The 24576-nt window shown below is 37.2% G+C and overlaps 1 protein-coding gene across 2 annotated transcripts in view; it reads left to right on the forward strand.

Moving 5' to 3' along the window:
* Positions 1-10685: 10685 nt before the first annotated feature.
* Positions 10686-24576, forward strand: part of LOC149140175 (protein IQ-DOMAIN 9-like) — a 91685-nt gene continuing 77794 nt past the window's right edge. The window contains exon 1 of one of the 2 annotated variants that reach the window (XM_089448821.1): positions 10686-11161. The gene's annotated coding sequence lies outside the window, so the exon portion shown is untranslated. The remainder of the gene's footprint in view (positions 11162-24576) is intronic. The other variant, XM_089448820.1, reaches the window with a different exon arrangement.

The following is a 24576-nucleotide window of genomic DNA, read 5'->3' on the forward strand; positions in this document are numbered from 1 at the left end:
CACCAATAATGTTGTAGATTGCCTCAGTCGACCACCGATCATGGTGTTAACCACTATGCTCAACTCTTGTGGGCACGAGACTTCTGATTGGCCACTTCTCTACAAAAATGACCCAAAATTCGACCAGACATACCATAAACTCTTGGAGGGTCACCATGTTCCAGATTTTCACCTCTAGGATGCCCTGTTATGCCACCTGGGTCACTTTTGTGTTCCTTCAAGCGAGTGTGCCAAGATGATTTGGGAAACACACTACAGTCGAGCTGTTGGGTATTTCGAGGTCGAGAAAACGGTGGAAGTACTGCAGAAGTATTTCTATTGGCCGAATCTTCGACACGATGTCAGGAAGTACATCAGATCATGCACTGCCTGCACCATTGCAAACCGACCATCAAGAATCAAGGCCTCTATACCCTATTGCCTACCCCTAGTCGACCTTGGGAATCCATCTCCGTGGATTACATGTCAGGCCTTCCTTCCACTAAGCATGGAAACAACTATGTTTTTGTGGTCGTTGACAGGGTCTCGAAAATGGCCATTATGGCGGCCTGCAAGAAAAATATCACAGCAGAAGCCACTGCCAAACTCTTCTTTGAACGAGTGTGGGTACACTTTGGAATCCCACAGTCTATCATCTCAGATCGGGATAGCAGGTTTCTCAGTACATTTTGGTCCAGTCTCTGGTCGATGCTGGACACCAAACTCACTAAGTCCACAGCCTTCCATCCTCAAACTGATGGCCAAACAAAGGTTGTCAACAGGATGATCGTACACATTCTGCGCATGTACAACTCAAAGCATCCATGCACATGGGACAAGAGCCTCCCCTATGTTCAGCACAGCTACAACCGGGCTCTCCACAACTCGACTAGCCACAACCCTTTTCAGGTGGGCTTGGGATTCCAGCCACTATGTCCCATTGATGTGGCCATGCCATTTGCAGCTACTCACGCAGATTCGGCTCATGTCCAGTCCGAAATAGATAAGGCAAACAGATTCATTGAGCACATCCAACATATTTTCCCAGCAGGTCCATGACATTCTGGAGAAATCAAATGCCAAGTACAAGCAGCGACATGATCAACATCGGGTGCCACACAAGTTTCAGGTGGGTGACAAAGTCTGGTTGCATTTGCAAAAGGAATGCCTTACCGGAGTTTATCGAAAACTCAGACCACTCTGATATGGTCCTTACACCATTACCAAGGCTATGGGAGACAATGCATTTGATCTCAGCATTCCCCCATTCCTTGGCCTGCACCCAATGTTCAATGTGGACCACCTTCGACCATACTTTCCACCATTACTAGACACATCCGACATTGCAGAACATCTCACACCCACAGAGTTAAATCCAGATTGCATGGAACAAGATGCAACTGATCGAATCATGGACACACAGATCAAGCACACTCGCCAGCAGAATATCCAAATGTATCAAGTTGTCAAAGCAGGCCAACTCCTTCACCAAGGCAAGTGGCTCACCAGGGACCAAGTTTAGCATAAGTTTCCTCATCTCACGGAGGAACTCAACGCAATGGGGACAATTGCTTCCTAAGGGGGGACGAATTATCTAGGTGGATATTGGTGGCCACCTGCCAAGTCCACTTGGACCCCCACCATTGTTTCTTTCAACTTTTCAGTTTCCTTAATTGTAGCACAATTTACTATTTTTAGAAATTTTTTGGGTCCTGAACTTCCGGAGCCTTTTTGAGGCCCTAAACGACGTTTTTGGAAAAATTGGGAGCACCATGGGTCCATGGACATGTTTCTCTTCCCAAAGTTGTAGTTCTCGGATAGATCTTTCTAACGAGATATTGTGTGCATCAAATGGAGATCGTATGCCAAAGTTACAACCCCGGGAAGTTGATGTACCAATTTACCCAAACGGGGCCCACAGTTTGGCTTTTCATCTTCTAGGGTTAGGTTTTTGGATGTTTAGGGTTTTCCATTGTTGCTCAACAATAAATAGGCCTTCGAGCCTCATTGTAACATAGTTCAGAGGCATGTAGCCGCCACATCTCTTCTCAGAGATAAGCTACCATCGCCCTAGCTGGTTTATTTCCATTGTTGTTTGTAAGCACATTTCAGTATTTTACATTAATGAAATGAAGTATTATATCCATTGCATCTCTATGTTTATGGTTATCTTTGTGATTTGTTGTGTTCCTGTTTAAATCCGAATCACAAGGCCTGGGCCGAAAGGTCTGCGAGACTGCTATTATGAGGAGGTGTTGTCGGGGGGTTGGGAATTGGCATGGAACTGGGGTTGGATATGCCAGAATTGGAAGAATAGGGGAAGGCTTCTTAGTTAATGGGTCTCTGGCGGGATGGCTCCTGGGTTGGGAAACCACAACCTGCATCAGAATGGCTGCAAGGTCATTATAGATGGGGTGAGCCATTGGAGGGTCTGCAGGGGTGTCGAGAGGTTGCTTCTTTACTTGGGCTTGGGGAATGGTCCCAAAAGGGCTGGAACTGGGTGCGAGAGGCTTGGAATTTGCGAGCTGGGTCGCCATGCTACAGGGCCTGTGGCCAGATGGCTGTTGGGGTGCTGCACCCATGTCCTGGGTTGCAGTATATGCAAAATAGCTATTGTGGGGGTGTGCCAGTCAAGGCACAGGCATTTTCACGTGGGTGCGGGAATGGGTCATATTGGGCTCAGGATTGTCTACACTGCTTGTTATGCAAGAGGTCAGGGGGGGCACGATACTGCATGCGCAAAGGGGATGGTGGACTTTGATGGGTGGCAGAGCATGTGGGTGATGAAATGACACAGTATAATTGATTGCCAAATTTGGTTTCTTGACACCATGACAGGTACACAGAGTGGTAAACCTCCTCTGGGGGTTTCAAGGCCTATCCCGTCATTGGTTCAAGGATCGACCAGTTCACATCAAATTATTAAGCGTCGGGACAATGTCGCTATGGCTCATACTACAAAGACCAAGGGCCGAGGTAAGAGGTCACAGGGGACTGAGTAGGGAAATGAGCCCAACTCCTCAGGAGGAAAATGCGACAGAAAGCCTGTCGCGAACCTCATCAATGAAGCGACAACAACTATCGGGGGGGACCAACGAGGATATTAGGGGATTGATAGAGGAATGGGAGGCTGACCTAAACCGACAGGCGAGCGTGACTGAGATAGAGGTGGATGATTAGAGAAACCTTGTGCCAGACCCTAGACATACCTGCGTGTGAGGGATTCAGTTTAAGTAGACCCTTTATCTGTATTGGCTAATGAAAAGTCTCCTGGGCAAGGCCATGGAGCAGATTTCAGTGAGCATGGCGACAACGGTTCAGGATTTCCCAAACTACAAACAAGATTTTCAGAAGTTGCAATTTCAAATGCAGAAACAAGAAGGACGCCTTGGCCGCATTGAGAAACACCTTCCATGTCTGCTCTCACAGACAGAGCTACCAGGCTCTAATGTCAAAGATTGGCTTCGGTTGATTTTGTCTTTGCTGAGCAGGAAGATTAGAATGTTGGTTTCCTGTTAGTTTTGTTCAGTACTTATGCATATAGCTTTTAATTTTCAATATGCAGTTATATATGAATATAGGAAACTAGAGTATGGGTGTGGACATGAAAATCAAACTTATATAACTTGGCGAGAAAGACTCAAAATTTTTTGCTACTTGATGGCTTATCATGCAGTTAGATGGCCAACATACTTGGTTTTCCGCTGGGCAAATTAAGGCCACCTAAACTATTTTATATGGTATCAATTTGCTTATTATTAATGAAAAAAATCTAATAACAATAATAATAATTTAAAAGTATTTAAAAAAATAACACTTTACTTCTTATAGATTACTGATAAGTAAAGTGATTTTTCCTTTTTCCCCCTCGTCTTCTGGCCTTTCCCTCCCTCTAGATTAGTAAGATAATAATCCTTTCCATTATCATTATGATATAAATAAATGAATTAGAATTGTTGTCAGAATTTTAAAGTTGTGAACTATGGATCTTACCAACCCTTTGGACATTGTCAATAATGAATTAACTAACCTATTAGGAATAGCTATATTCTTTCTCATTAGTTCTTTAATTTAATATTCTAATTCCCTAGTGTTAGATTTCTTTAATTTAGTATGAGGTCAATTAGTTAATCTACTTAAATAAACTTTTATAAAAAACCTTATTATTATTTCATATGATATTAATGATAAGATATTGCCATGATCTAACTAACGGGGTAAGTTGGCCCCTTAATAAATAATTCTAAAAATTTCTTATTATTTCATTCTATATTAATAATATTATTTTGTTTTTAATTTGTATAGCTTTAATAGGAATAATAAATCTATCAAATTAAACCTTAGTTAATTATTAGGAGGGTGTAATAATTAATATAATAAGTTTCACCTTAATAAATAAATTTAATGATTGATGCTAATTACCCTATTATATCTTTAATATAAATGAATAAGAAATTAAAAATGAATTTAACTAATAAAGGTCCTTTGATTTAATATCTAACTAACTAAATAATATTAATTTATATTTGATTTATATTATTTTAATAATAATAATGAATCTATTATTAGTTTATACTCATTTAATATAAACAGTGAATTTTATTCCTATTTAGTAATAAAGTTAACATAACAAATTTTTTTTGAATGGCCCTATCCCTATCCCTCGGTCCAGTATAGTTTCCCGGTACAGTTTCCTGGTCAAATATAGTTGTTTCCTAGTCAAATATAGTTGTTTCCTAGTCAATTATAGTCATTGGATGATCTGCTCTCCCTATTTAAACTGCTGCCATGATTTGGTTCCTCAACTTGTCCTGATGATGAACCACACTTGTTGGTTCGAAATGCGTTGACAAATGTATTATTATGTGATTTCCGCCGAAAACTCTCCTCAAAATAACTAAATTATAATAAAAAAAATCCATTTAAAACAGAAATTTTAATCTTTTATTAATATCATATACACTCTACTAAAATATACCAATACGTTATATCAATACTTCAAATTATCTTATCACCATCAATGGATATTAATACACTTATCTTTATAACCCCCAAAAAATATCATATCAATATAGCGGAATTCTTTAATTATGGTGAAAAAGAATAACAATTAATTATTAATGTGTTTGGAACTCCCATGGTGTGCCACTACATTGCCTTCATAGATATTAACGCTGTTAATTCATGGGAATTTTCAGAAAAAATCACATAGAGAGTATTTGGTCGACGTGTTTCGAACCAGCCAGTGTGGTTCATCTCCAGGACAAGATATTAATGTTATTAAAGGTTTGACTAATTATTCCATTCGCTTATTATGATGATATTTTTTTCATCAAAATTTAAATTAAAAAAAATAAAAATAAAATAAAATAATAATAATAATAATAATATTTAAATTTGATTAAAATAGTTTTTTTACAAATATTTAAATATAAATAAAAAATTATTATAATTTATTTTGTATACATAATATAATGATGAATTGGGTTTAATTTTAAGTTAATTAATTATAAATTTTATTAAAATTAAATATTTAAAAAAAATGGTAGCATTTTATATAGGTTTAGTCTAATTTATAGATGAAATGACTTTTTTCATAATATGTTTTCTCGTTAATTTTAATCAAAATCTGGTATGAATTTTTAAAATCTTAAGTTAAGTTGTTCAATCTGGAGAATTTGAGTGCCCTATGGGTTTTCCAGGGTGCTAAATCCATTTATGCATTAAAAAATGCATTTAAGACAACAAAAAATCACATTCTTTCTTGAAATTGTTTTGTTGGATTCTGGTGAAAAGTCTATTTCATCTATAATACATACTACGTCTTTTATATATATATCAAAACTGGAAACAAGTCAGGTCCTTTACATTCACATATTGCTCTAGTTTAGTTCTTTCCCAAATTGGTTAAAAGGAGTACTTATAGCTACCCTAGTGTGTTCACCAGGTCCAACGGAGATATGCATTCCTGCCTTGCGACGTTCCTGTCCCTCTTCCTTGCCAACCTGAGAACCAGATGGTGTCGTTTCTCTGAACTCGAAGACTTCCTTCAACACACCAATTGTTGCCGCTTCTACCTTGACTTCCATGATGTCAACTTTGAAATTTAGATTGATCATTTTTGTGTTCAGTTGGTCCACAAACTTTTGCAACAACTCCAAATCCTTCCCTATTACACTGAGATGAGACATCACAACTATGAATTGGTCACATACTTCTTGGATGATTTTCTCCCCAATTTTCTCTAACATCGTTGTTATATCCTCCTTAGACAGTGACCCCTACTCCTCCATACTGTCACAACTTCCATTGGTTATGGAGGATGCCATTATAAGTGAAATTCGTCCCTGTATGCGAATAACCTTTAAGTTTAATTGTTTCATGTAACTCTTTATATTACTATACTACTCCTTATCAAATGCAGAGAACATCCTATCACATTGAATGTAATTCCCTAGTCGTTGATCAACGTCGACACGAGCCTCCATCCCTGAAACCGCCATTTCGCTCTCACAACGTTTTACGAATGAATGACGTAGTTAGAAAGATGTACTACCTTTCCATTCACCGAGGTTGACAATTAATAACATTTCCTTCCTTCTCCACTTGTCCAACATCATGACGCTTGGTCTGTCCTGCCTCCATCTAGAAACGTGAAGTCCCAACTGCTTGTCTCGACTCCCGGAAGAGTCTTGTCATACCTCGATAAGAGCGATATGAGGTAGTGGAATGTCAACATTAAAAACTTGATTATTCCATTCCATGTTTATGTTCATTCTTTGAATGTTTTCAATCATGGAACATGGCATACTTGAGAGTGTATTTGATCTAATACCAATATCCCTTGTTTTAGAGCGACTCCCTTGTTGGCTTGTTCATTTGGCACCTGACTGTTCTCTCTTTTGCAATGGTAAAATTTATAATCTCCTACTTTATTTGGGAGTATCCCTATTCGTTGAAGAGTGGGGGATAGTACTGCTTCTTTTTGTTGCTTGATCTTGATGCACCTTTAAATAATGATCATTGAATCTCCAACTATACTTATTTGACGTAGGCCCTTTGAGATAGCAATCTTTAATCCTTGACAAAGATAAAAGGCTTCAACTTGACTATTTGAAGCATTTTCCAATCCCCAAAAATACCTTGTCTCTATATTTCCGTCAAGATTGTACAACACCCCTCCCCTACAACTTCGCCCAAAATTAAACAAATTATTACAAAATTAAATCACCAAAAATAATCAAAATTTCTAATTAATAAAAAATCAAAAATTTAACCTTTTAATAACACCACAATAAAATTAAAAACAATTTTATAACTTTTATAGTTAATTATATAAAAAATATTATTTATCCTACTACATTGTTATAACTTAAAAAACGCTAAAAATTAATTAAAAAAAAATATTTACAAAATTGGTGGACAATGTTATCCTTAAAAGAAATGGGTAATATTTATATTAGAAATAAATTACGATGGGAACCAAAAAAAACATAAAAAGTACGTCTCTTAATGAAAAACCAAAATATAAAATGCTACTAAAAAACATGTTCATCGAGCACCCCATTTTAAGCAATATTAAGCAATATTAGTGGGTCGTAATTCTTGATTGGCCAAGTCCATGTCTTAAATCATTTGGTGGATTGTTTCCTCTTTCTCGTGATCAATTGTATATGTTTTTTTATTGAGATTATAAATCATATTCCTTAATATTGAACATTTAACTTCTAGAATTTGGATTTCCCTTTTTTTTTGCCATACAAGTGTGTTCCCGATCAATGCATTTCCGACACTTATTCTCATGAACTTTTGTTGTCACCAAGAATATGGACATCTTATTGTTGATGATGAAATTCTCATGCCCACACAAAACTTTGTGCATATCTTGGATTTTTCTTTTTAATTTCTTATAAACCAGGTTATTGTTCAATGAAATAAACACATAACATGAATTTAAATGTTTTCTAACCAAATTTCATAACAATGAACACTTTGGGTTCATTTATTATCATGCACAACATAAGCAAATACACAAAACCACACACATAAAATTAATAACACAACTTTTATCTTCGAACCCTCAGTGTGAGGAAAACCAATAAACATTTGGCTTTCTATTCAACATCAGAATGAGGATTTACAAGGAGGAAATACATCATCAATCTACAACAACTATAGCCCAACAAGATCTGTGTACGACCCAACTCAAAAAGGTGTTGAATGGCCCATAAATGTGTTGTATGACCTGTTCATATAGTCCATAAATGTACCCTGTTTGTCCCAACAAGTATGGCATTGTATGACCTGCCTTTCCACACTACTTTGTTCCCTTGGAAGATACTCTTCTTCACTGATCCTTTTCAATCCTTGCACTCTAGTTGAATGCCCAGTTGTACCACTCAATTTGTCTCCTCAACAGCTCGATCCCCCTTCAAATAGTGGTTGACTTAATTCTCCAAAGAGATGGATGGCTGAGATTGCATCTCATCTTTTGAGATCAAGGACCACGACTTAATCTGTCATTGACCTTTTTACCTTTTACCAAAAAGGTGGCTAGAAAGTCAAATTATTAAATTTAACTTACACCCTAAAGTCCTAACTAAGGGAATAACATGGTTGGATGCATGTCATGGCACCTAACCTATGCAAGTGCCATCTTCCAAGTTACAAATTTAACATCCTTATAATCAATATCCCAAATCCCTCACATGCTTAAATAGAGAATACACAATATACACCAAATGAAACAATTCCAAAAGGATGAGCTAGGCCTTTCCAAATAACAAGCACAACAAACACCAAATAAATTTAAATGCCAAGCTAAGAAGGAAAATACACAATATGTGCTAAATAACACAACATACATAGGAAGGAGAGATTATTGAAAACCACATGGGTATCCCTCTTAAAGTCTATTCTAACTCTAAAGTTTAAAATTCAAAACATCTCCCAACAAGAATTTAACCGAAATCAAATGGAAGAGAAGTACAAGACCACAAACTCTAGTGTTGAGAATTGGGAGAAAGAAACTAGAGCTAAGAAAACTCCAATCAAATATTGACACATGACATAGACTAGGATGGAAATCATTAGACACTTATCCAAAACCACTTTAAAAACACCATAAAACACCAATGAGGTTCTAAGGGGAAGGCTTGCTTGAATATCTAGCAGAACTAAAGTGAACTACCACCAATTCTTCTTGTTGGATGTCGCAACTGCCCCCTTAGCCATATCCTTGTGCATAAAATCTCCCCAAGTTTCAAAATGTCAACAAAGCGTTAAGGTTGGCATGTGTGGGGATGTCTTAAGGGTGATGCACATTGCATCCCACCTCCATCTAATTACATTATGACGACTTTGCTGAGTTAGCATATGTTGTTCAATGAGCTTGCAACATGTCACCATGCACAAGTTTACATTAATCCTAGACCTAAGGGATAACTTAGAAAATATTTTCCCCATTTTTCCTTGAACTTCCATTATTCAATCTTGATGCCTTTGTTGGTAAGTGTATCAATTATTGATTTAGTACCCTCTTGACTTGGAAAAGTAATATCCTCAAATCGAATAATCTCCTTTTTTATTTTAGGAATAGTATACTAGCTTATTGTGGAACATGCTTTCTTGTTATTCATAAGATTGGAAATTATAGATAAATCTCTAATAACTATTAGATCTTTATGAAAATTATATTTATAAATAAAAGTTCCTAAATAAGAACATACACCTTTTTGTAGTTGTATCTACATCTCATTCATAAATGAATTCTTAATTCCTCCAAAATGGTCAAAAGAAAATAAGAAAAAACACTTTATCATAATTCATCATTAAATTAATAATATAAATAAATTTATCATCAAATGAAATGAAATGATATTTTAAGTTCCACGAGACTAAAAATAGTCTATGAGACCAAAAACGGTTAAGGGCCAAGGTTAAAGGGGCATGGGTTTGAAGTGTCCAAATTTCTTTTTCAACAGAAGAAATTATGCCTAGAGTAGCTTCCAAGGATACATAATCTTGCCCAAAATTGGACCACTGGACCTATTGGCATCAAACCTCCCCCTAACCACTGGACTACATTACATACCTTTCGGAATCCAACCTCCCCACTTAACCCTAAAATAAAAATACAAAATTCAAGTCTAAAACGATTCTCCCATAAATAATATTAATATTGAATATTATATCATACGATATCAAAATTCAAAACTCTTCTCAATTATTTAAAAGAAAAAACCTACCATATCAAATACAAAATTTAAATTCTAAACTTCCCCTGCAACTTAAAGAAAACAAACACTTAAAACAAGCAAACCACCTATAAAACAAACACTTAAAACAAGCAAACCACCTATTAAATCTATCCCAATAATTAGAATCCGTTAGTTGGGTGCAAGGCCTTTCATAGAAGCCTTGCATTTACTTCCAAAGTCACCATCATACGCTTAAGACCACTCTGTTAGTTGGGTCTAGGGCCGCTGTAGCCTTGCTTTTGCTTTGAAAATCACTATCAACTTGACTTTTTTTGGATACGGTCTCTTGTTTTTAGCTAAAACTTGGAAAATAAAAATACTTGCAGACCCCCCTGTATTTGTCCTACACGGAAGGAAAAAAAATTCTTGCACATGTCCAGGGTCAAATAAGCAATATAAATGTTTGAGAAAGAAGCAAACTCTGGATTTTAAAGCAAGAAACCCAAGTGCCACCTGGTTTTCCAACTCATCGACCAACCAAATATCGAGGAAATACTCAAGGGCCAGCCCTGTGAACAATCACAATACACTTGTTTATTTACAATCACAATGCACCTTAAAAATATCTCAATTATGGATGGGGAAGATAAGCACTCTTAATTGTGTGGGGTCAGGGATTAGCATGCAGGAGAGACTTCAGGTCAATTGTGAGCCTTAACATGAAATTTAAGGGCTTAATGCGAGCTTAACACAATTCAGGCCAAGATGCGGTCGAGCCAGCTAGAGCTGGTGCGAGTTGGTGAAACTGTTATGATGTGAATATCAGTCATCAGCCATGATGGCCCATCTATTTGACCACCACCTTCCAATTAAAGTTTGGGTATTTGCAATCCTAAACTAGAATACCATTCCAGCTCCAATTCTCAAACTGGGCTATTATCAGTTTCTGTTGAATATTGGATCTGGGGATTGCTTTTCCACAGGTATGCGATGATTTCTGATCTCTCTGATACATTAGAATTGTGGGCCGATATTTTTATTTTCTGTTTGTGTATGAAATGAAAATTTGCCAGTATGTGAGCAGTGATTATGCTTAGCTGCTGTTATTGATGTTTGAATATGGTATGTACCCAATTCACAAGAGGCCTGAACGTTATGGGAATTTGTTGAAAGAAAGAAGGGTTTGAAAGGAATGCTGTCCTACCAAGATTTGTTTGCAACCCTAGCCTAGCTTAGTCTGACCAAAGTAGACGAATGCAGATCGAGAAGCTGAATAACAGTATATGACGACGAACATATATCTTGGTATCATATAATCATTCTAGATTAATCATATTAGAGTATAGCAGTTACTGTTAAGGTAAACATGAAAAAGAGAAGAAAATGATGTTTTTGAGGAATTTTGACACAGAATGGATTTTAATATTCATGCGTTGTTTGCCATAAGAGGTCTACTTAACCAACTGGCATACCAGCATCCATAGTTCTATGAAACCCTCCACTCGGTTTACATGAAAACGTGATCAACAATTACAATACTAACTATCAAATCTATACGATTCATGACCAAATGAAAAAAACTTAATGATTTTGGGTGCATGTAGGGTCCTGCTCTCCAAGCCTTCTTCGTTATTTTCCACAGGGAGCATGGCGATATGGTGCTCCAAATTGTACTTCACCATCAGCACGTTGAAGCTCGTGTCATGGGCATCAGATTTGCAAAATTTTCTAAGTATCGGCAAGTTATTTTATGGCATGCCAATATTTTCCTTCACCTGGTTAGTCTGGTTATCAACTCCTCTCTGCTTTTCTCCTCCCCACTATTACAACCGGCCAACGCTCAACCTTCGATTAAGATTTTCACAACTTATCTTCTGCTTTTCAGGGATAGCCTGAACAGTAGTTCCATGCTCTTGATTCTTGAATGATTTGTGTATTCTTTTGTTTTGTTCAAGAGGCTAAAATGTACATGTTTTTCCTTCCCCTTCAAGATGTTGGGTCATCTACCCAAATTATCTCTATCCAATTCCCAGTTGGGGTCTTCCGCTTAACTGCTTTGGTCCGTACTAGTTCGCAGGTACCCCATATGAGATCCGGCCTTTATCACCAAATACAAAGGCATCAGTAGGACTTAATCATTTCCATCTTCGCTTATCCATTCAATCCTTTCTTGTCAGTTATTTCCACGTTCTTTTCCTCGTGGTAGTTTTCATTCTTATCATCGGTACTGTCTGCAAGCTCCTCTCGTTAGCACTTCCAAAAGGCTAACCAAAAAGATTTCCCCCATGTTTATTGTAATCAAAATGTAACTGAGAAAGGGCAAAGCAGTTCAGCCCATATTTAACATACGGTTAAAGACCCTCCTTCCTTGTACCCTTGCTAAGTTTCCTTGTGAGCAATGGTGAAGAAGCTTGTTCCTACAATTCAAGATACACACCTGTGGCTTTCCTTTGACGTCCATCCATCCAAACATTTGAATTCTTAGGAGTAGAGATAGATGTTGCTTCCTGCATTTTTCTCATTTGTTGATATTTTGAAGTCCCTATGATACTAAACTTATTGGCTATTTTATTCTTCAATCTCCTGACATGAACAGATTCAAATTAGTAAAATCCATGGGCAAGTTGATGGTCTTCCTACTGATTCAAGTTCCTATTACCTAACATTGCTTAAATGACTGAATTCAGTTCTTATCAATCAATGATATTGGTTAAGCTTGCACTTAAACCCCCTTTAAACCTAGAATCAGCAGCTGAAACTCTGCTTCATTACCAAATGAAATTATGGAACCAATCCAATAAGTCTGGTGAATAAATAACTTTTCATCCCTGATATTCCTCTCTCCTCATGGATTCCTTTTATTCCCTTTAACTGCCCCATCAAATTCAATATGAGGTATTGCTTGTGTGGTGGAGATCAAGGTTCCTCTGTTATGATATAAGGCCCTCTTACTCTTAACAGAATGGTTGTACATTTTTTATTGCAACTTTATATTTTATAAAGTCTGAACAAACAATGTGATCCACCTTAATGCTAACCACAAATGTGGGAAATGGGATCCTGTGAATCTACTCCCTTTAGCAAAATTTAACGTTGAATAATAATTTATGCAGTAATATTCAATGCTTCCTCCTCTTGTATCTACTTAGCTATTGTAAATATAGGTACAGTCCAATTGAGGAGAGTTATACAGTGAATTCCTTAATAAAGTGCATCCTTTACCGAAGCATACACAGAGTGGCTGAAGTTGGTAATTTGAGGATGCATATGCATTTTTACCAAGATTACCAAGATTAAAGTACGACTATGGTATTTCTGCCATGGATGAATTCTGGAAGATAAATTAAGTGACAGTAAGGGTTCATTCTAAAATGCTTCAAGAATGCTAATGAAATAACATGTTGATTCTCAAAAGACTGAAAATTTCGTATTTGAAACCTGGACTGGAGGATACCTAGGAAGTAAGAATGCCTCATGGCCACATGATGTGCAAAGAATGTTGGCATTTGTTCTTCGCCATGTTTTACTTGTAATTCTGCCATGTGAAGGAAGTCATTGAACAGTCTGTTTGCATTGAGGAAGGTTGAAGAATAAGTGGTGAATTGCTGCTACTTTCACTTCGTTCCTTGATCGACACTTGTTTATTCTTGAGAATGATGTAAAGCAATCCTTGGGCATTCTCTATTCAAGATTAATATTTTAAGACGTTTTCAAGTGTTGTGGAATCATTATTTGATCAACCCACTGTCATGTTAAATTCACTCAATTAAATAGTTCTCTGTTCTCTACTAATGTGCTACAAGGAGGCTTGCACATCATGCAGCGGCAAGCTAAGGGCATAATGTTTATGATTATTTAAGAAAAGTAAAAACCATTATATGGGTTTAATGATATCATTGAAAGTTACTGTCATTGGGTAATTGGGACGTAAAATCAAGTCTTTTGGTAAAGAACTGGTAAAATTAGCTCTTGTAGCCACTGATTCCACACCATTGCTACCTACTCTAATTAGATTCATCATACTGCTAAGAAGAATGCTTATTGGATGATATGCAAGGAGCATCTACTCATTAAAACTGAACTGATGATGTCCATCAAGTGTTAAAAGAATTTTTATCAAATTTTTAAACATGTTGATAAATTTGACTTATAATATTTGGTGCATTTGTTGTTCTCCTTAACTACCCACGATTTGGGTTAAAATATTAGATAATCGGAGTTCAGAAAAGATCTATAATAAAATAAAAATAAAGGAAAGAAGGGGGCAAAATACTGAATTCAAAGAAAAGAGAATAAGAGAAATTGGAAAGTAAGAAGAGAATAGGAGTGTGCCTAGTAGGGTTTGAGCTTGAGTCATCATCATGGGAAACACTTTTTTTTACTACTAGACCATGAGCTGGCAGTCTTAGAAAAGAGATCTATATTAATAGCATGAAAAAGTACAGAATTGTACAAACTGGCGATTTGAGAAATGGCCAATAAAAATTAAACCCCTTGACATGTTTAGCTATAAGCAACAAAACAAAAAACAATCCTTCTCCCATCAAAGTGATGAAAGGGGGAGATCCAACTCTAAACCTTCCATAATTTAGTCTTACTGCGTCCTTTGAACAAGAGCAGATTTTTACAAATTGCTTGCATAAAATGACGCAGAAACAAAACATAATTAAGTTTTAAGTGATACGCTCCCCCCACTGGATCAGGGGAAATTTAGAGTTTACCACGTACCAATTAAAACCCTTGGATTTATCTCTATGATCTTGGCTTCATTTCCTACCTCTTGTTAATGGAAGGAAGGAATGCAATTTTTTCTTTAAAAACTTCTGCAAAGGATGGAGAAGTAGAGACATTAATTGCCTTTCTTCTCTTTCTCCTTTTCTGCTTCTGACTCCTCATTTTCTGTTTCTGGTTCCTTTTCTTGTGAAGTTTCTGGAAGTGCCCCAGTTGAGATTGCATTCTTTTTATGTGGAGCTGAGTTTTCTGCTGCACTTGATTGAGTTCTGGGAAAGACTTCTGGGAACTGGTCTCCAGTTCTTCTTCTTGATCCTCCTGAGCTTCAAATCTATTGTTTGAGAGATTGGGCAGACATGACTGAGGCATTTTTACAGGCTGAGCCCTCATGGGTTGATGATTCTTGTGCCTTTTTGAAACTTGCTTGAATGGTTCTTGCTCAGAATTGTTTTGAGGAGACTGATTGGAAGATGGCTGAGTTTCTTGAACTCTTGGATGGTTTTAGTGAAATGGCCATATTCATGGCATGAGTTACACTAAAAAGGAATCTGTTCATAATCAAGGGTTTGAATATGACTCCAGCCCTCTAAGTTGAGTTGAATTGCCTCCAACAAGCTCTTTTCAAGATCCGTTTCCACACAGATTCTGGCACAGGTGCAAATGTTCCCTTTTGTCTCTGCATGATCATTGTAATGACCCAACTAATCTGCAATAGCCTTAAACAAAGCATTTCCCCAGAAAATAATGGGGAGTTGTGGCAGTCAGATCCATACAGGAGTGAAAGAAATTTCTATATCAGGATCAAAATCAAGAGTCCAGTGGGAAACGAACACCCCCCTGGAGCCCATGAAGTAGGGACCCCATCTGAAGATCACGTGTCTCTCGTCTACTCTCAAATATACAAACATAGAAGCCTTTCCCACAGTAGAGCGAAATAATAGTTCTTGTAACATCCCAGATTTGTGCAATCCATTCTTTAACTATGCGAGGACTAGGTCAAAGTCCTGTAAACTTACCTACTAACCCTCTCTCATGCAGAAGAGTAGAGTTCATTTTTGCCTCACAGGATCCCATGTCTAGATTGGGGATGGTTTTGGTTCTTTTGACAAACCTGCTTTTCTGATGATGTTTCTCACCAATGATTCTAGGAGATCGAATCAAAGAAGCAAAGACCTCTTCATCAAGGATGGAAGTTGCACCCATGATGAAGCTAGAGCAAGAAAAGCACAGAGCTGATGATCAGAACAAAAGGCCCACAAGCATCCATTGATCCTTAGTCTCAACAAGTGTTACCTGCAGTTTCCAAAATATGTATCGACTGCAACAAACAGGTCAGTTGATGGCAATCTATTGCAGGCAGTATCTAGGGTGAACCCTAACCACTCAAGCAGTGCCTGCAGACAAAGACTCATGCGCCTTCACCCTCATTTTTGATTCTTTTTTAATCGTCAGAAAAAAATCTATAATGAAATAAAAATAAAGGAAAGCATGGAGAAAGACACTTAAATCAAAAAAAAGAGAATAAGAGAAATTGGAGGAGGAAGAAGAGAATAGGAGGGTGCCTAGTAGGGTTTGAGCTTGAGTCATCATCAAGGGAAGTGCTTTTCCTTATGGCTATACCATGACCTGGCAGAGCCAAAAAGAGATATATATTAATAGCATGAAAAAATACGGAATTGTACAAACTGGTGATTTGAGAAATGGTCAATAAAAATTAAACCCCTTGACATGTTTAGCTAGTGTTGTTAAACTTGTTTTTCAGATCTGAAGGGAATTTAAAGGTACACTAAGGATTAGAGCAACAAAAAAATTTAGACATTGACTGGTAAACAGGAAAAGAGGGCTAAGTAGGGGAGTTTAGTAGTTGCCTGACCTTCTCAATTTTGATTCTTTCGACTCCCCAAGGTACCCAATCTTCCTACCATTTTTGAGCTCACTTTCCCTCGTCAGTTGCTGGAGCCTTTGCTGGTTCTTCTTATTTTCTTCTTTCTGCTTCTTAAAGTCTTGGTAGCTGCTCTGTGGGTTGCATTCAGTCCTCTCTCTCCCTGTTGCCCCCCAACCCTGCCAATGTCCAACTGGGCTCCCAAAAATTACCAGGGATGGGTATTGACAGCTTTCCCCAAGGGATCAACAGCTATCAAGTTTGGTGTTTGAACATTCCATAATGCAGGTATTTTCTCACAGAATGAATAGTGTAAGAACATTCCTTATGCCATTTACTTTCTTATCCAGATTGAGCAGCTTCCTCTCAAATTTCACCAAAATGTCCTCCAAAGATTTATAGGACTCTATCTAGTGTTTGGTAGTGTTTGGTGGCCTTATTGTGGTTGTTTGGCTTACAATTTCCTTACTTCCTCTCTCAGTAGTGTGATTCTCTTATTTAGCACAGGAAACATTCTTGATGCAATATTAATGATCACGATTCATTATGTAATGCATCCATCACCAATCAATTATTACGAGTCATTGTCAAATTTGCCAGATTTCAATTATAACCCTCCATGATCAATATATGGAGTAACTTTGTTAATGACGAAATAGGATAAAACAAAATGGTTGCAAAAGTAAACATTTGTAAAGAATATGAATTATAATGGAATCAGCTAGGCATTGTGATGAAAGAAGCTTTCTCAAGGCTAATAGTTTGGAGACCAAGCGAACTATGACATGCAAGAAAGACAGATATACCACAACATGCTGGATCGAGAAACTTCTAAGCAAATAGATATAGAAATTATAAATGTATTTGTGATACATATTCACTGCATATCAAACAAATGCTATTTGTGAAACATGTGGCAGGCAAAAAGATAGAACTACGCAAGTACTCTATAAAAGGCCTGCTCAACAACCTCTATGTCACTTGGTACAATGATTCTCCTCATAGAACTAGGCAAGTTAGTGCTAACAATGCTTGAAGACTATACAAACTCATTTTAACAATTTGCATGCAAAGTACGTAACCTTTCCCAACATTGTCGAGTCTGATTGGTAATTAGTATTACTCCTTATTGTGATAGAAAACAAGATTTCCAAAGTCTTTCAACCTGATTATTTTGCATTGACTATTCATTTCATCAGAACATACAATGCTTAATTTCAAGAATTATGATGTGTTTATATGCAATTTAAGTCTAGAAACACACTGTATTTAAATTTTTAACACGGTCTTCAGAAATTTGATCTGCAATTATTTTCGACCATATGAAGATCCATTGAATATATAAGAAAAAATAAGAATATGATAAGAGAATTTCATAGGAAGAGTGTGTTAATGGATTGATCCTTGTTACTCGGAGGAAACACACCATAAGAAAGGAAACCATTATGGCAGAGTTTGTGTGGTATGCTGCCTTGGTGAGGCCCAGAAGATGTATGATCCTTAAATTATGCATTGTGATTTCTCCAGTTAACAATACTAAGGAAAGGATTTATGACCATCTGAATACCCCCACAAGCACTCTCTCCTTTATTCAGTGCCACATAAGCCCATCACCACTCCATCATTTGTAGTGGTTTACTTGTTGTCCACACACTTTGTTGCAATATTATCATAAGCGGTTGGTTCAAATTGAACCAATTGGTTTGAGTCAATTTTGGGAAAAAACTGGTTCAAGCTAGTGGCTGGCTTAGCAAGAATCCAAGCGAGCCATTGACTCGGTCTGGACTCTGAACCGGTCAGTTCAGCCCAAAGCCGGTCAATCGACCAGTGCAATGTCTAGTCAGCTGGTCTTGACATGTTGACTCTGCTGCTTACTTGCGAACTAAGTCAATATAAGAAAAACATTGAACAACTATAGCAAAAAATCCCCCTCACCCCCCTAAAAATCTAAAGTCAATCTTGTCAACACCATCCATCATCTAGTTGCCCACCTTCAACTTTCAAGCTAGGCATGTCATCTAGTTGACCTTTTCTTTGGGAGTGTATTTAACTTCTAATTTTGAAATTTACCTTTACTTATATTTTACTTTCATTAACTTAAATTTCTAACATTAAAAGTTAAATTTGAGTCCTTTTTAGCTTTCAACACACTTAACGATTTTTTCAACGTATATGCAAAATAGGACCTTATACTTTCTCTTGCACCCCTTTAGTCGGGAATTGTGGGATTCTAAGATTGAAACCTAGGAATGGTGCCAACTGATTGAAACTTATAGGCTACCCAATGGTGCCAACTTTAAAACATCAGATGGCAACAATTGCTGAAGCCATGTAGTCGATTGAGTTGGTCTAATGAGCTAGACTTCAGATTAAATACTTGAAATTGGTTGTACTTAGTGTTATCCCTATGGATCTCAAAATTTACTCATTAGACTACAATTTTACTATGTTTAGACTCTACAGGCCTTTTAGAGCATCATTGTTTGTGTATTGCCTTAGGACTTTAATTATGTATCTTAAGGCTTATAGTTTATGCATCTAAATGAAGTTTTGTCTATTACGTGCAATATAAATCAACAAACTTTGCATATTTGGGATCTAATGATTTGGATTAACATTGCGGTCGGTATATATATATATATATATATATCGTTTAAATACTTGATGTGGTTTTTGTTTGATTGAGTAGTGTACGGTTTGATGGATTATTTTGGTCTAAATTGTAATTTTGGTGCACAATGGTTTCAGTTCAGTTGCAAGCATGTAAATGTTGCTCTATCATAATCTGAGTACATCACATTTCTCCATAGTGCCTCCAAAATCCCTTACTATATTCGGAATTGAAATATTGTCTAATGATTTGGATTAACATTGAGGTGTTAATTTTTCCACAGTTCTATGTTATGTCAATTACTTTAGCCCAATTCAATTATTCAATAAGCAACCTTTCAATAACAATTAATTTTTCCAATAATCAATAGTAATTGAAGATAGAACAGTAAATGCAATGACAAAAAGAGACAATCAAGAGCATCAACAAGAGACACCAACCTGGTCAAAGACCAGGGAAAAACCCTTTGAAAATTCTTCAATTAGATTGTCTTCAAATGTTCAGTGGAGAGTAGAATGAGCCAAATCTATGAACAAGAGTCAAAGTCAAAGTTTTGACTTATCCAAAAAATCAACCAACCAAGATCCAATATGCCAGTGATGAAAAAATCTGGTCAACTGTTATAAAGTCCACAATTCTGAAAAGTCAACAGCAGTCAATGTGCCCTAACCAGTCCCAAGTTAACAGTCAATTCTGTCCTTCAAGAGCTCGGTCAACAATCCACAAACACGGCCTCAAATGCTGGTCAAAGTAAGCCCAAAACAGTCCAAGAAAACACAGTCAAACTCAGTCAAATGAGAGAAACTCTGCGGTCAAAGTCTGCAATTTATTCCTGCAGTCAACCCAAGTGAAAGTGCTCCAAATACCTTAGTTTTTGTGCCAGAAAATGTGGCTTGCCCAAACAGAGATATGCCCAAGGGATCGAACTCAAATTCAGCCCAAAACAGTAAGGTCAACGCTGGTCAAAGTGCAAATGAACTTAAGATTTTTGGACTCCTGAAATTGTCCTTCCTCCTACTTGCATGTGTGAAGAGAAACTCTGCAATTTCAGATTGTACGAACCAAATAGAGAAGAGAAGAGATGCTTGATGTGATGTCTCCAAATGAGGCTCCTTGACTTGTATTTATAGGCGTTGGAGGAGGGCTAATTAGTTTCTTATACCGACCTCAACAATTTGTGTACCTGTGGGCTTGACTTCAAAATAGAGTTTTCCTTATCCAAATTCAGTGCTTGCAAGGTCAGTTTTGGTCCTCTCGGAAAGAGGAATCTAGTCCAATGATTGGAATTTGTCACTGAGCTGCCAAATTAACATGAGGTACATGAATATGTGTTTGTGTGTGCCATTAAAGTTTAAATACTTGATGTGTTTTTTGTTTGATTAAGTGTGTATGGTTTGATGGACTGTTTTGGTCTAAATTGTAATTTTGGGGCAAAATGGTTCCAGTCCTGTTCCAAGCATGTAAATGTTGCTGTATCATAATCTTAGTACATCATATTTCTCCATGATGCCTCCAGAGTCCAAACTCCCTTACGATATTCAGAATAGAAATAAAAATGGGTCCACATGGGCTTGAATATGTTCTTTCCAAACCAAGTGCAATGACACAAAGTAGGCACTAGATTGCCCCTTATCCTTAGCTGGATTTTCCGTCACCCATGCAAACCCATTATACTTCTCTCAACACAAATAAGAATAATTATGCATAAAGCCATTTATTGACCAGGCAAGAAACTATGCAAGAACCAATGCATAAAACCAAACAAACCATATGTACAAAGTTCAAGTATAAAATATGCCTAACATCGATGCCTAACCCATGGGTAATGCAGTCATAAAATTTGTCTTGACTCTCAGGGAGTGCTTATGTCAAGGGCACACAAGGCCATATACCACCAGCTAAGGGTTGAACTCATTTATCCAACGTGAGCCATTAAACCACCTATAGAAAATGTATAATTCATTTCCAACTTCGCCCATCTTTCCACAATGTATCATCTAAGGTCACCCTAAACCATGCATTCTATGGCTTATGCAAACACAAAAAGCATAAATTGTTAGATTTATAATAATATGAAAATGATGTATCTTTTATATTTTCAAAAGGGAAAAGTATTAATTGCAACTTAGAGAAAAAAAGAGGATTGTGTTGGTAATTCTAATAATACTTAGGCCTTAGGGGTTGATTTCAACTAGTGTTATCGAATTGGTGGAATTGGCTGATCCGACTGATTTGGTGGCAAAACTGGTTTGGAACGGTGGTCTTGACTTTTTTTTATTAATGCCAGTTTTGTATCACACTGGCCGGTCCCATATTGAACCAATTGGTTTTATACAATGCCATACCGTGCGGCTAGGGACCACCAAAACCTAATTTAATAAAAATAAATTAGGGTATTTGCAAGCTTAATACCTAACCCTAGGGCCCTAATAACACTATTTAAAGAGACCCTCCCCTCTCCATTTCGCTCACCCTATTAATTAACGATAATACTAAGTTCTTAAAGCAAAAGGATGAAAATGAATAAAGGAGAATAAGGTAGAATTTTAGATTTTGTTACCACTCAAACTAGCACCATTTTGCAAAAGTCTCAACAGCGGTGCTATGAGGGTAAGCACACTTGGGAAATGTACCACTGTCACCTCAGCACGGTTTCCCCTTCACTTCACTTTAGGGCAGCTCCTTGAATCCATGGCGGGTTATCTCAATCTGCAAAACAAACTTGTAAAGTATATTGTCTTAACCTTGTAGGCACTAAGCAATTCACTTCACCTTAATACAAGTTAGATAGACCAGTGCCAATCAAGTGATAAAATACCTTAAGGTTATTCAACGAAGAGTTAGGGCATCAATCACCACCTACTAATGAGGGCTACAAGCTAATTAATGAGTGTTGGAATCTGTTATATGATACGCTACAACAGAAATATAAATCAACACAATGAATTCACTCTTTAAGCTAGAGGAAATATACCTTTTACCACCCTATAGTGAAATAATGTTGTGCAAATCAATGACGAATGATTTTCTAGGGCTACCTCTTGACTATGTGGTATAGATTGGACAATCTTGCTACTGTCCATGCTCTCTAGAATCTGATTTATGACAGAAAACATAGAAAATGCAGAGTTTGAATGAGAAAAGCCACTCGAGAGTGCTGTTAATTGAAGTTAGAGATGGAATGGTTCTGCTAAATTTAGAAGTGCACTAAATTTGGCAAAGGAATCCACAAGTGAAGCTAAGGCGCAACTTACCTTCTCTTAGTTTTGACTAAGGAAAATTCTTTAATTTTCCCATAGTCAAAATTAGTAAATCGAACTTAGCTATGCATGGAGATTTATTCTCAGTTCGACTCGAGGTCAGTAAGGCAGTTTGACTTGAGTTGAAGGAGCCAGTTTCACATGAGATCAAGGAGCCAATTCAACTTGAGTTCAAGCAGCCAGTTCAACTTGAGTTCAAGGAGCTAGTTCACTTGAATTGCGGTGCTAGTTCGATTCTATAAAGAAGAAGGACACAGACTTGGTTAATCACATGATTATGCACTAGAGAGATTTGTGTTGAGCTCAGCAAGGAGTTTCCTCTTAGTATCTTAGATGCCTTTTAGAGATGATAGGAAGGCAAGGTTGGTCTCAAATGTCTTCAGTTTATGATTTAGCACATCAATTTCTTGTTGCAGCCTTCTATTTTCCTGCACCCGATCCTTCTGAAATCTAGTGTTCTCCATTGTTGTCATTCCACATACAATTTCATTCTGATTTAAATTAAAATCTGCTATTCCCACCTCTAGCTTGAGTTTATGGACCTTTCATGCAGCTGATATGATTCTAGAAGACTTCATTTTCTTGTTATATACTCAGATGCCATGTTCTGTCTATCAAACTTAACTTCAGAGGTCGAGAAGAATATGCGTTGGTGAAAGCACACAACTGTCTTGGCCATATTTCCTTCTCCATGTTCAAAATCTGAATAAGTGACGGGTTTGGGCCAACTTCTTCAGTAGCATTTTCTTGACTTATCAGGGTGACAGTCGTTTGTAAACCACCACCTTCTTTACTTATCTTGAGATCTAATTTGTACAGGACTTGGTGTTGATTTCTGGTAGCATCGGATGTGCTCTATGTCTGAACTTTTGCAGGGAGGCTTGGACACATGTATTCCAAAGAACCCAGAAAGTGTTTTGGGAAATTCCACTCAAAGACAGTTTTATTAAAATAATTAATTATTTTTAATGAGACCCTAAGTCTAAACTTAGGAAATTAAAATAATTAATGGGTATTCATCTAACTGTGGGTGTAACTTTTAGAAGAAGACGAGGATCAAGCTGAAATGATCTTAGCCATTGATTAGCTTCTAATCTGGGCCGTTGAATGTCAACGAGAAGATCATTTAAGGAGGCTTGAGGGTCATTTGGAAGACACCGAGAGTTGATCAGTCAGATTACTGAAGCTAGAGCAACGCAGTGATTTTGCAGTGATCACATAGAGAGGGGCATAAAGAGTTTTGGTTGGAGGATCTTCTCTGGAGCCAAGAATACTCAACAGAGAGGCAGAGAGACACACAAAAGAGGCAATGTAGTTGGCAGAGAGGGTGACGCAGAGTCAGGAAGGGCTCATGTAGGACCCACACAGTGCAGCACAAAAGCCTTACATGTAGAGGTCCAAAATTTGTTGAGGAGGCTGACGTTCTGAGCCGGGAGGGCTAGAATTAGCTCCAAAGAGAAAATTGTTCCCAACAGAGGTGATGCAGTGCCTTAGAGGTTGACGCAGGCCCACGTAGGGCAATGTAGAAATAGCCGGGGAGCTCGTTGGTTCAACTACCGGATCAACCGAAAATTGCAGTGTAGAGTGAGGTAATCTCACTAATTTCTTCTGCTGAGTGATATTCTCTGTACTGGATTGCCAGCAAGGCATCCAGAGGTTGTATTCAGAAATAATTTCTGCTTAATAATAAAAACCCTCAAATCCGCTGCACCAGTTTTCCCACATTGGGTTTTTTCGGGGATGTTTGTCCAAAAACAACTGTGTCATTTGTGTTGTATCTTTCTCTGTTGTTCAGTTTCTTGTTTCGACATATTATTTTTGGTATAGGCTGCAGTGTATGTATTTCAATGTTTGCCGTAGAAAACTGCAAATAACTTGTTCATGTAAATTAACAAGTAGGAGAAATATCATCAG

The sequence above is a fragment of the Pinus tabuliformis genome, chromosome X (assembly GCF_031772625.1).
Source record: "Pinus tabuliformis cultivar Carrire ecotype Pingquan chromosome X, CPIR1, whole genome shotgun sequence".
NCBI lineage: Eukaryota > Viridiplantae > Streptophyta > Pinopsida > Pinales > Pinaceae > Pinus > Pinus tabuliformis.